This window comes from Thermobia domestica, chromosome 7 (genome assembly GCF_964235325.1).
Source record: "Thermobia domestica chromosome 7, izTheDome1.hap1.1, whole genome shotgun sequence".
NCBI lineage: Eukaryota > Metazoa > Arthropoda > Insecta > Zygentoma > Lepismatidae > Thermobia > Thermobia domestica.
Genome location: NC_137460.1, coordinates 199,495,983 through 199,504,797, shown reverse-complemented (window position 1 = coordinate 199,504,797; position 8,815 = coordinate 199,495,983). Strand labels below are relative to the sequence as shown.

The window sequence follows — 8,815 nt, the reverse complement described above, 5'->3', positions numbered from 1 at the left end:
ATTGTGGAGAAAACCCTTTGAAATTGTTGAAGACTTGTGCAACTAGATGGCTTTCAATTGAACCGGTGGTGGACAGAATTCTAAAGCAATGGACTGAATTATTTTTTGAAATTGCGAAAAATAAGAATAACTGTTACACAGCGGAAATGTGCTGTAAAATTCTATGTACTCTGATATTAGAATTTTTTTGTATTTGACATACCTAAAGACAGTTTTAAATGAAGTTCAAAGTGCTGTTAAGGTTTTTGAAGGAGAAAACACGGACACCACACGGTTACTCGACAAACTCATTCACCTTTGCAATGCAGTTTCTTCGAAAGTAGTTGCACCTTCTGCAGAGATGAATGTTTTTACCAGCAACATTAAAAGCTACCTAGATCCATCGCCTTATCTTGGTTATGCTCTCGGAAAAGCTGTCCACGATGCCAAATTGCGAAATGATGATAAGGTACTTCGGAAAAGATGCATTGATTTTACAATTAAGCTGTTTAAAGAACTACAACAACGTCTATCAGAAAATGTGAACATATTAGAGAAAATGTCATTACGTTGTGTGGAGGAAGCATAAAGCCACAAAGATATAACGATATAATGAAATTGGCTGAGTGTTTTGGGCTTCATGAGAAAAGCATTGATAAAATCATTGTTCAGTGGCATACTCTGAACTCTGTGAAATGGGAAAATACAAGTAATACTATTGCATTTTGGGCTGAAGTGCGTAATTACAGAGACGCAGTGGGACTAGTAATAATTGAAGAATTAACTAATTTAGCAATGACAGTATTGTCCTTGCCACATTCCAACGCTGAAGTCGAACGTGTATTTAGTGTCATGAGTACTGTGAAAACCAAACTTAGAAACCGTCTGAGCACGAAGACAGTAAGTGCCATCTTGAACGTGCGAACATCTCTTAAACATTTTAATGCAGCGTGCTACTCATATAATCTTCCTTCTGAAGTTATTAAATTGATTGGCACAAAAGCGGCAAAACCTACTCGTTCGGAGCTTCGCAGCTATCAATATCTGGAGTTCAACCATCAACCTCAGGAACACCATCAACATCTGTAGATGAATCTTCGGAAGAAATTGAGGAAGAGGATTTGCATTCATTTTCCGATGACTCTGATGAGGAGTAAATGGGTGAGTATTTCCAAACTTTTAATGCCATATTTATTAATTTTGTATTCTTCAAAGTGCGTAGTGCAGTAGTTTTGTCAAGATGATATTTTTTTCAAAGAAAAAATACTCGAGTCTTCCATTGTAAAACATTTAAATTATTTTAATTGCTTTGTAAAATTATATGGCGACTTTTTTAGCGACTTGGCAGGAGGCTTTTAGCGACTTCTAGCGACTTTAGAGTACTAAACTAGCGACATTTCAAACCCGGGAGTTGGCAACAGTGCTTAAAACTTTTATTTTGTGTTTTACATTTGTTTATGTACTTGCACTTTGTATTGAAAATGATACCGTAAACTGAAACGGAAATGAATCATTTATAGTGAGGTAAGTATACAGGATTAGGGCAGTCAATGCATTTCAAACGCAAATTATGCAGAACTCAAATTTGGTACACCACTCATAATAATGGTTGAATAATTATAGTTTTATAAGTAATTTTCTTACTGTCCGCCAAGACAGCTTCGGTTGGCGACATGGCAAAATTCCATATGGCACAGGGAAAGATTAATGGGACCACTAGAACTAATTGTTCAAAATTACAACTCTCACAATTTCGTGTAGGTGCTAGTGTAGTTTTTGAATATATACAGGTAAAATTCAATACTTTATATGAAAAGACATATTTATAAGGAACACATTTCTGCAGGCGACAAACACCCATATTTTAGGTTTAGAGTTACTAGTGTAGGGGGTCCAACACTAAAATAACCTAACCTAATATAACATTATATTATGTGATCAAACGAAAATCAATAGAAAGAAGTGGAGAAATTGTAAATTTCGTGTGGAAGAAATTACTGGACCCCCTTAACGGAACATTGACCGTGTAGGGTTACTAGTGTAAAATCATTACAAGTACCTTAGGATGAACGAAATAATTGAGTGCATATGAAATATTACTTTACTAGATGTTATTTTCACTGGCGATGTATTTCTGCACAGTATACAGAAGCTGTATTTTATGTTCAGAATGGAGCGTTGCTAGTATGAAACCATGACAAGTGCTACGGAAACTCGTATCTTTGCCAACCCACTTCTTTTCACTATCCTCACTTACGCGTACACCTATCATCGCTGACGCGCTTACTTTCTTCGGACGCGCACCAGCTTCGCCGTGCTCTGACTCGAGCATGTAGCATTCGTGTATTTTAGTGGCCACGTAGCACAGGTTGGTTTGTGTTTTTGCACCGTAATTCATACACCATATAAACGAAAGCTGTATTTATAAGCAAGTCGAAAAGGAATTGTAATTTTTCAAGAATGACTTCTGGTGGTCTCCTTGTATTTTATCAATGCCAAGTCAGATATTTTCATGTCGCCCAGCGCAAATCTTTTAGGTGACAATACGAATCAAATTAGTGAAAGAATTATAATTCAATAATTATTTCGAGTGATTCGCCAAAGGTAAACCTGCACGTTCGTTACAAACCCCACACATATGGCATAACCCCACAGTGCAATGAACATAGACCAACCTGTACTAGGTGGACACTGGATAATATAAATGCTACCTAACCGCCTAACAACTTGGTGAAGCTTGTGACCCGTGTGCATCGGAGGGAGTGGATTGGAACGGAGCAGACAGTAGGTGTGCGTGTACACAAAGATAGTGACGGGAGATTTACGCAGTGATAAGTGTTCCTGTAGCACTTGCGATGGTCTGACACTTGTAACGGGACTCTTGTAAACATAAAATACAGTTTTTGCACACTATGGAGAAATACTCCACCGGCGACAAAATAGTAAATTATGTAATACATTCATAATTCATGTGGAATACATTCATAATTCATGTGCATTTACTTACTTTAACCATCCTAAAACACTTATAATTATTTTCAACTGGTAACAGTACACTTGTAAACATGAAATAGCTATAGCTATATTACTTACAGCACTATTTAGTTCAGTTGCATGCAGAAATTTGTTCCTTATAATCATGTATTTCTTTTACTTGTAAGTTTTGCCAAATATAGCGTTCTTATACTTGGCCATCACCTGAAATTAATTTCCGTTAAATGAAACACAGATAGGCTAGAATACCAAAAGATTAGTATAGTTTGTTACAGACATGGCTGTGAGAATTGTGTGAAGTATATAGTGTTACTCGGGCAAGGTTGTAGAACACAGGTCCCTCTTCCCATTAAGCTGTAATAGACAGAAAACACGCGTGACCCTGTGTGGCTTTAACCCGCCTTCACTAGTTAACGCTCGCTCGGCAGTACTATGTGAATTAAATATTAAACTTTGGTACAGAAAGGAACCAACCCAGCTATTACTTTATGGGGGGAACATGTGTTCCAGAACATTCCCGGTCACTTGTGAACTAATGATTTTAATTGTTATGTAAGGAAGAATAAAAAAACAATGTTTAGTTAACGGAGCCTTTTTTTTTTTTTTTTTTTTTTGAAAAAGTTTACAATTTCGCTAATTTCTCATACTTTAAGCCTACGTTAGGTTAGGTTAAGGCTAACTACTTAAAACATAGTATGTATATTTCCTTATGTGCGCTTTCAGTAAGTACACATAGTCTCTTCACCATTTCGCATTTCTACAAAATGTACTTCTATTTTATTCTTAAATGAGACACAAATCAATTGTGCTTCCCTTACTTAAACTCATTTCTTCTGCAATTTTTTGAAACTCTTTTTGGCCCTCTTGATCAGAACATAGCCCAAAATTAATAATCATATCCGCTAATAAAGGCATATAGATTTAGGAGAGTTCTATCAAGTGGTTTTATTTCGAGTATAGGAAGGTAATGGAGAATTTAAAAAAAATTAAGAATATTCGATTTAAGAAAATGTACAGGCAAGTTGAACACTGCTTATAAAGACATACTTAAAAGAAACAAAGGGTAAATTATATAATACACGCGCCAGCTGCTTGTCGGTAAGTGGAACTGCTTTTAAAGTGATTAAGCAGATTAGGGTTAAGAATTAGATTCGTTAACTTTAGGGAGCAGACCGGGCCCGTCTGTACATTCCTGCTTGTGGAAATCAAATAATTTATTCATTGAATTATTATATAAAAATGCTCAAACGTGCAACATGAGGTGGCTTTTATCTCTTAAAATCGATGGATTGAAACACGAAATAATAAGCTATTTCTGCAAATTAAACTAATGCATATGGGTTTCGTTAAAATGAGAAACGTTTTATGAGAGTTACTTTCGGACAGATACAATGTACTCGAATGTCAATCCACTGAATGACTGAAGCATTGTTAACGGTCACTTCAATAAATACAGAACAGTAATTTATTATATATCGTTGTATTGAAGCTTCTCGAGGACAGTAAATAAAGTTGTAGAAGACTAAGTTTTCTCGAATCAAGTGTTAATTATGCTGTTAATACTTGACATAATTGTCGGTCACGAACTTATTATTTAAACATAATAGAACTTTCCAATGGATTATAGCATGAAGAATTTTAATCGTCCTTATACTTATAAGTTGAGATAAACAAAATTCCATTAGCATTATTATTATTCTGCATTTTGGTAGGTCCTGGGAATAATGATTTTTTTTTTGGGGGGGGGGGCTTGTGCCTGAATTTGTTTATTCCACGTATTTCGATCTTGAGCCTTTTTCAATTAGAAAAGTAAATTAAGATTTTTTTTTTTTTTTTAATGTGATCAGAATAGTGACTTGGTTCAAATAGCTTCATAATTATATTTCGATTTTGACCCTGACACCAAACAGTCCATCAGGCACAGAAAATCAACCATTTTAGTGTATGTTTATTTTTTACCAGTTCTAAAATAGAGTACAACATCTGAAAATTCCATGAAATCGAATATGGATATTTCGTGGTTAGATATTGAATTTATGCCATCATGCACCATTATTAAATCCTAACTTCTTGCTTTTAACTATTGAGATTTATATAACCGATCTTCCATTTTTATAGTTACTATTTAATATAAGTAGGTTTTTGTCATTTTATTCTACAAGTGTTATACAATTTTAAGTTTATAGGCTGTGCATGTAGAATATCGGAACGAAAAAACACTGGCTTCAAGGGGAAAATACAGAAAGATAATGTTAACAGAAGTAGAATGCAAACTGTGGTTTGGTTACTTGGAAAATTTGAGTTTCCTGCCGATTGCGATTTTTAAAATTCTTTTTTATTTAATCACAATGCATATGCGTTTAAACACGGAAGGAACAGCTCCCCAACCTGCAAATGTCGAGTGTATGTGGCAATAAAATTGTTATCATAAGACAGAATGTTGCAATTCTAATCTTGAAAGAAAGGAGAGTGCTCATTGTGCCATGAACTACCAGTTCTGGAAAGATGTGAAGTGAGATACTGCCTGCCTGAAGAAGAAACCTGACTAGTTATTCAGAGTGTATTGGAAGAGATTATACAAATAATAAGATGTCCCGCACATGTAGCCCTTACCCGTTTTTACACTTGATCTGATTGAGTATCCCCACCGGAAATCGAACCCAGGACCGCTTGCACACAACGCGAGAGCATTAACGACTCCGTTACACTAGACCACGGGATATAGTGTAATAGAGTAGCATAGGGCTTGATTAGCTTAGGGTTTACGAAAGTGGATCCATTTGTTAAAATTAATCGAGTATGATTTCTTGTTTCTGTGTAAGGATATCAACTGGAGCAGTCATTGTGAAGTCCACTTGAACCAAATTTCGTACAGGTAACTGATGTAAATAGTAAGAAATACAAGTATATTTTATGTTTACAAATGTAGATTTACTAGTGTAAAACCAGTGTAACTGCTACACAGCGTTAATAATAAGTAAGAACATGTGAAAAAGGGGTGTGCCAAATATTATCTTGCGCTGCCGTAGTATTTCCACGCAGTGTGCAAAGTACTTTATTTTAAAACTCTAGCGCTACTAGTGTGAAACAAAAGTGCTATAGGAACTTGTATCACGGCGGTAACCCACATGAAGGTATTTAAAAATGCAACATACAAGCACTATCCGAACCTAATATTTTTCTAACGTATTCTACCCGACTCTACGATCCGTGATGACAAAATCTGACAGGTGAGCCATTTAGAAGTTTGAGTTGAGTTGAGTTGATTTTGAGTTTAACGTCCCGTTCAGCAGCGAGGCTATATGAGACGTGGACCTACTGATTAACGTGGAATCCGAACCACATGAGCTCCCGCCGATCTAGAAGTTTGAGCAACACGATGTGTTCCCAGTATACTGCTTTTCACTACATTCACGGCTATAAAGCAAGTTACTATATTCTTTTTCCATTTATGAAAAAATGATATGGCAAGTGTGATTTTTTTTTTTGTGTGTGTGTGTGTGTATGAGACTGTCGACCCAATGAAATTTTCTTTAGTAGCAATCAACTACTTATTCAGTGAGTCACCACTGTACGCTATAGGGCGAGAGAGCGAAGCAATATTGACTCAGGCATTGTTTGAAATGCGTGTCTTTTCTGTGTTTTACCTATGAAATGAAGGCACTTTTCTTCTGAACCGAATTTCTCATACGTATTATGTTAATGAAAAATTGGTCTGTCAGTGAAAGTATAAACAGGAGAGGAAAGAAAAATATGAGCTATCCGCATCATGCTATTAGATCTTTAAGCATATTAGAAAAATAAATTATGTCCTGTATTTAATTAAAATATAATTAATAAATTAGCCTTATTACCGAGTGGAAAGACAGTATGTATTTTGGAACGTTATATTATATCTGGGAAAGTTCGTGTCAGATTCAGAAGAAATGTAGTTTTTAACGTAACATTTTATGATTATGACATTTACGCTAAGGAAGAAAGTGACAAATTGATCATAAACCTGTTGCAGCGATAAACAGGAAAAAATGGAAGTACACTCTTAGTGATTAGTGTGGGAGACCTGGACCCGATTCCCAGTGCAAATTTATTTCGTTCGGGATCCCACGTTAAGCTGTAGTTTACGTCTCATATAGTCTCGGTACTGGTAGTTACGTTAAACCCCTCCATCCAACCTATCAGTTTTAGAACTCATAATATTGTGGAGAAGTTATTGATTTGTGATCTGAAAAGGGTTGGAGTTAAACCAACAAGCCGGAAATAGAGTCACAAATGTGGGTATAAAAGTTGATCTTTCACTGAAACATCATGACTCGTAACTAAACTTCAGATTTCTAGCTTCCAAAAATTGTGCCTTTAGGTTCCAAATATGCACTTGAAAAAGTAGTTAAATATATTCTAAAAGTAATGAAATAAAATCAATTATTTCTTTAAAAATATTGATTCGGTAAAGTTTAAAATCCAGTGTTTAAAAAAAATTGAAAAATAATTAAACAAATAACTGAATTAATCTGGATTTCCAATCCAGGTTTTCACTGTTCATGCTATTTTAAAATCCACCGTATGAAAATAGAAAAGGCATAAAAAAAAGAAAGAGAAAAAAAGTTGAAGACGTTTGCATGAATAATTTATTAAAATACAAAGGCTGCGATACACTTTTATAGTTAAAAGTATTTTATGATATTGTGATGGTACTCCTTAGATAAATTACTCTAATAACGTAAGTAGATTCAAATACGCAGAAGGAACCAAACTACTGCGAGAAGGGAAAGAAAATCGGTTCGATCTACCAGAAGGAATTTAGAAAATTGTGACAAGGAGTAAGATAGAAATACGAATATCACAATTGAGAAAGCTTTTGTACTTACTAATGCACCACGAACTTACAACTAATGTAATTTTCTACTTTTTCTTTCTTTTTCCCTCTTTCTCCCCCCTTTTCTCGTGATCCTTCCTCATGGTTACGTGATTAGGATATACGTCTTCGGCGCTGGAAGCCCAGATTCGGTTCTCTGCAGAACCTCATGTTCGGATTCCACGTTAATCTCTAGGGCCATGTCTCATGTAGCTTCAATGCTGAAGGAAACAATAAACTTTAACCCTGTGTACCTAATTTCTTTTGTGATCGCAGAATAATGAGGAAAAACTGGATTTTTTCGCTTAATGGATATGCTGAAGAGCGACTAAAAATGGAATGGAAAAGAAAATAGTATAATTATGTCACTTCATCACTGGAGTCATGATTGAATGAAATAAATTAGTAAACGATTATAAACGTAACAAAGTACAGTATGCCTTGAAGCAGAAAGTATATTCTTAATCACTAACAAGAAGGCAGACTTTGGTAAGTGAACTTCGGGGCCATTTTTTGCGAGTTGGTAGTGCACATTAAGAGTATTAATATTGCTAACTGGAAGTGCGCAGTGGCCAAAAATAACGGAGAAAAACCGTCTTAAAGTTTTCTACTCGCTGCATATATTGCACACGCACACATTTACCAAGTGTCGGCGTGGCAAAGTGAGGAATATCTTTGACTCATGAGTAAAGGGTTTCGCGTTCAATTCTTGTTCGAGTCATACATCTTTTTTTTGCTTCAACCAATAAAGTACCGGTTGGCCATTTGTAACTATAAGTAAAATATTAATTCACTATATGTTTATAATGAATAAAACAATAGAAATTTCCAAATCGCTTGTAAAATCTTTCAATGTTCCATGTTAACTACGGTAGGAACAAAATTTAACCTATTCCGTAAATATTATTGTCACCGCAGTCGTTGTGTAAAAAATGTTCGTGACGCTTTGTGTCTACATTTGTAGACAGTGTGCGAATTACAAGGGGAATG

At 35.3% G+C, this 8,815-nt stretch overlaps 1 protein-coding gene across 1 annotated transcript in view; it reads left to right on the top strand.

Moving 5' to 3' along the window:
• Nucleotides 1-1,383: 1,383 nt before the first annotated feature.
• Nucleotides 1,384-8,815, top strand: part of LOC145690637 (uncharacterized) — a 30,693-nt gene continuing 23,261 nt past the window's right edge. Inside the window, exon 1 of the mRNA XM_081765720.1 lies at nt 1,384-1,503. The gene's annotated coding sequence lies outside the window, so the exon portion shown is untranslated. The remainder of the gene's footprint in view (nt 1,504-8,815) is intronic.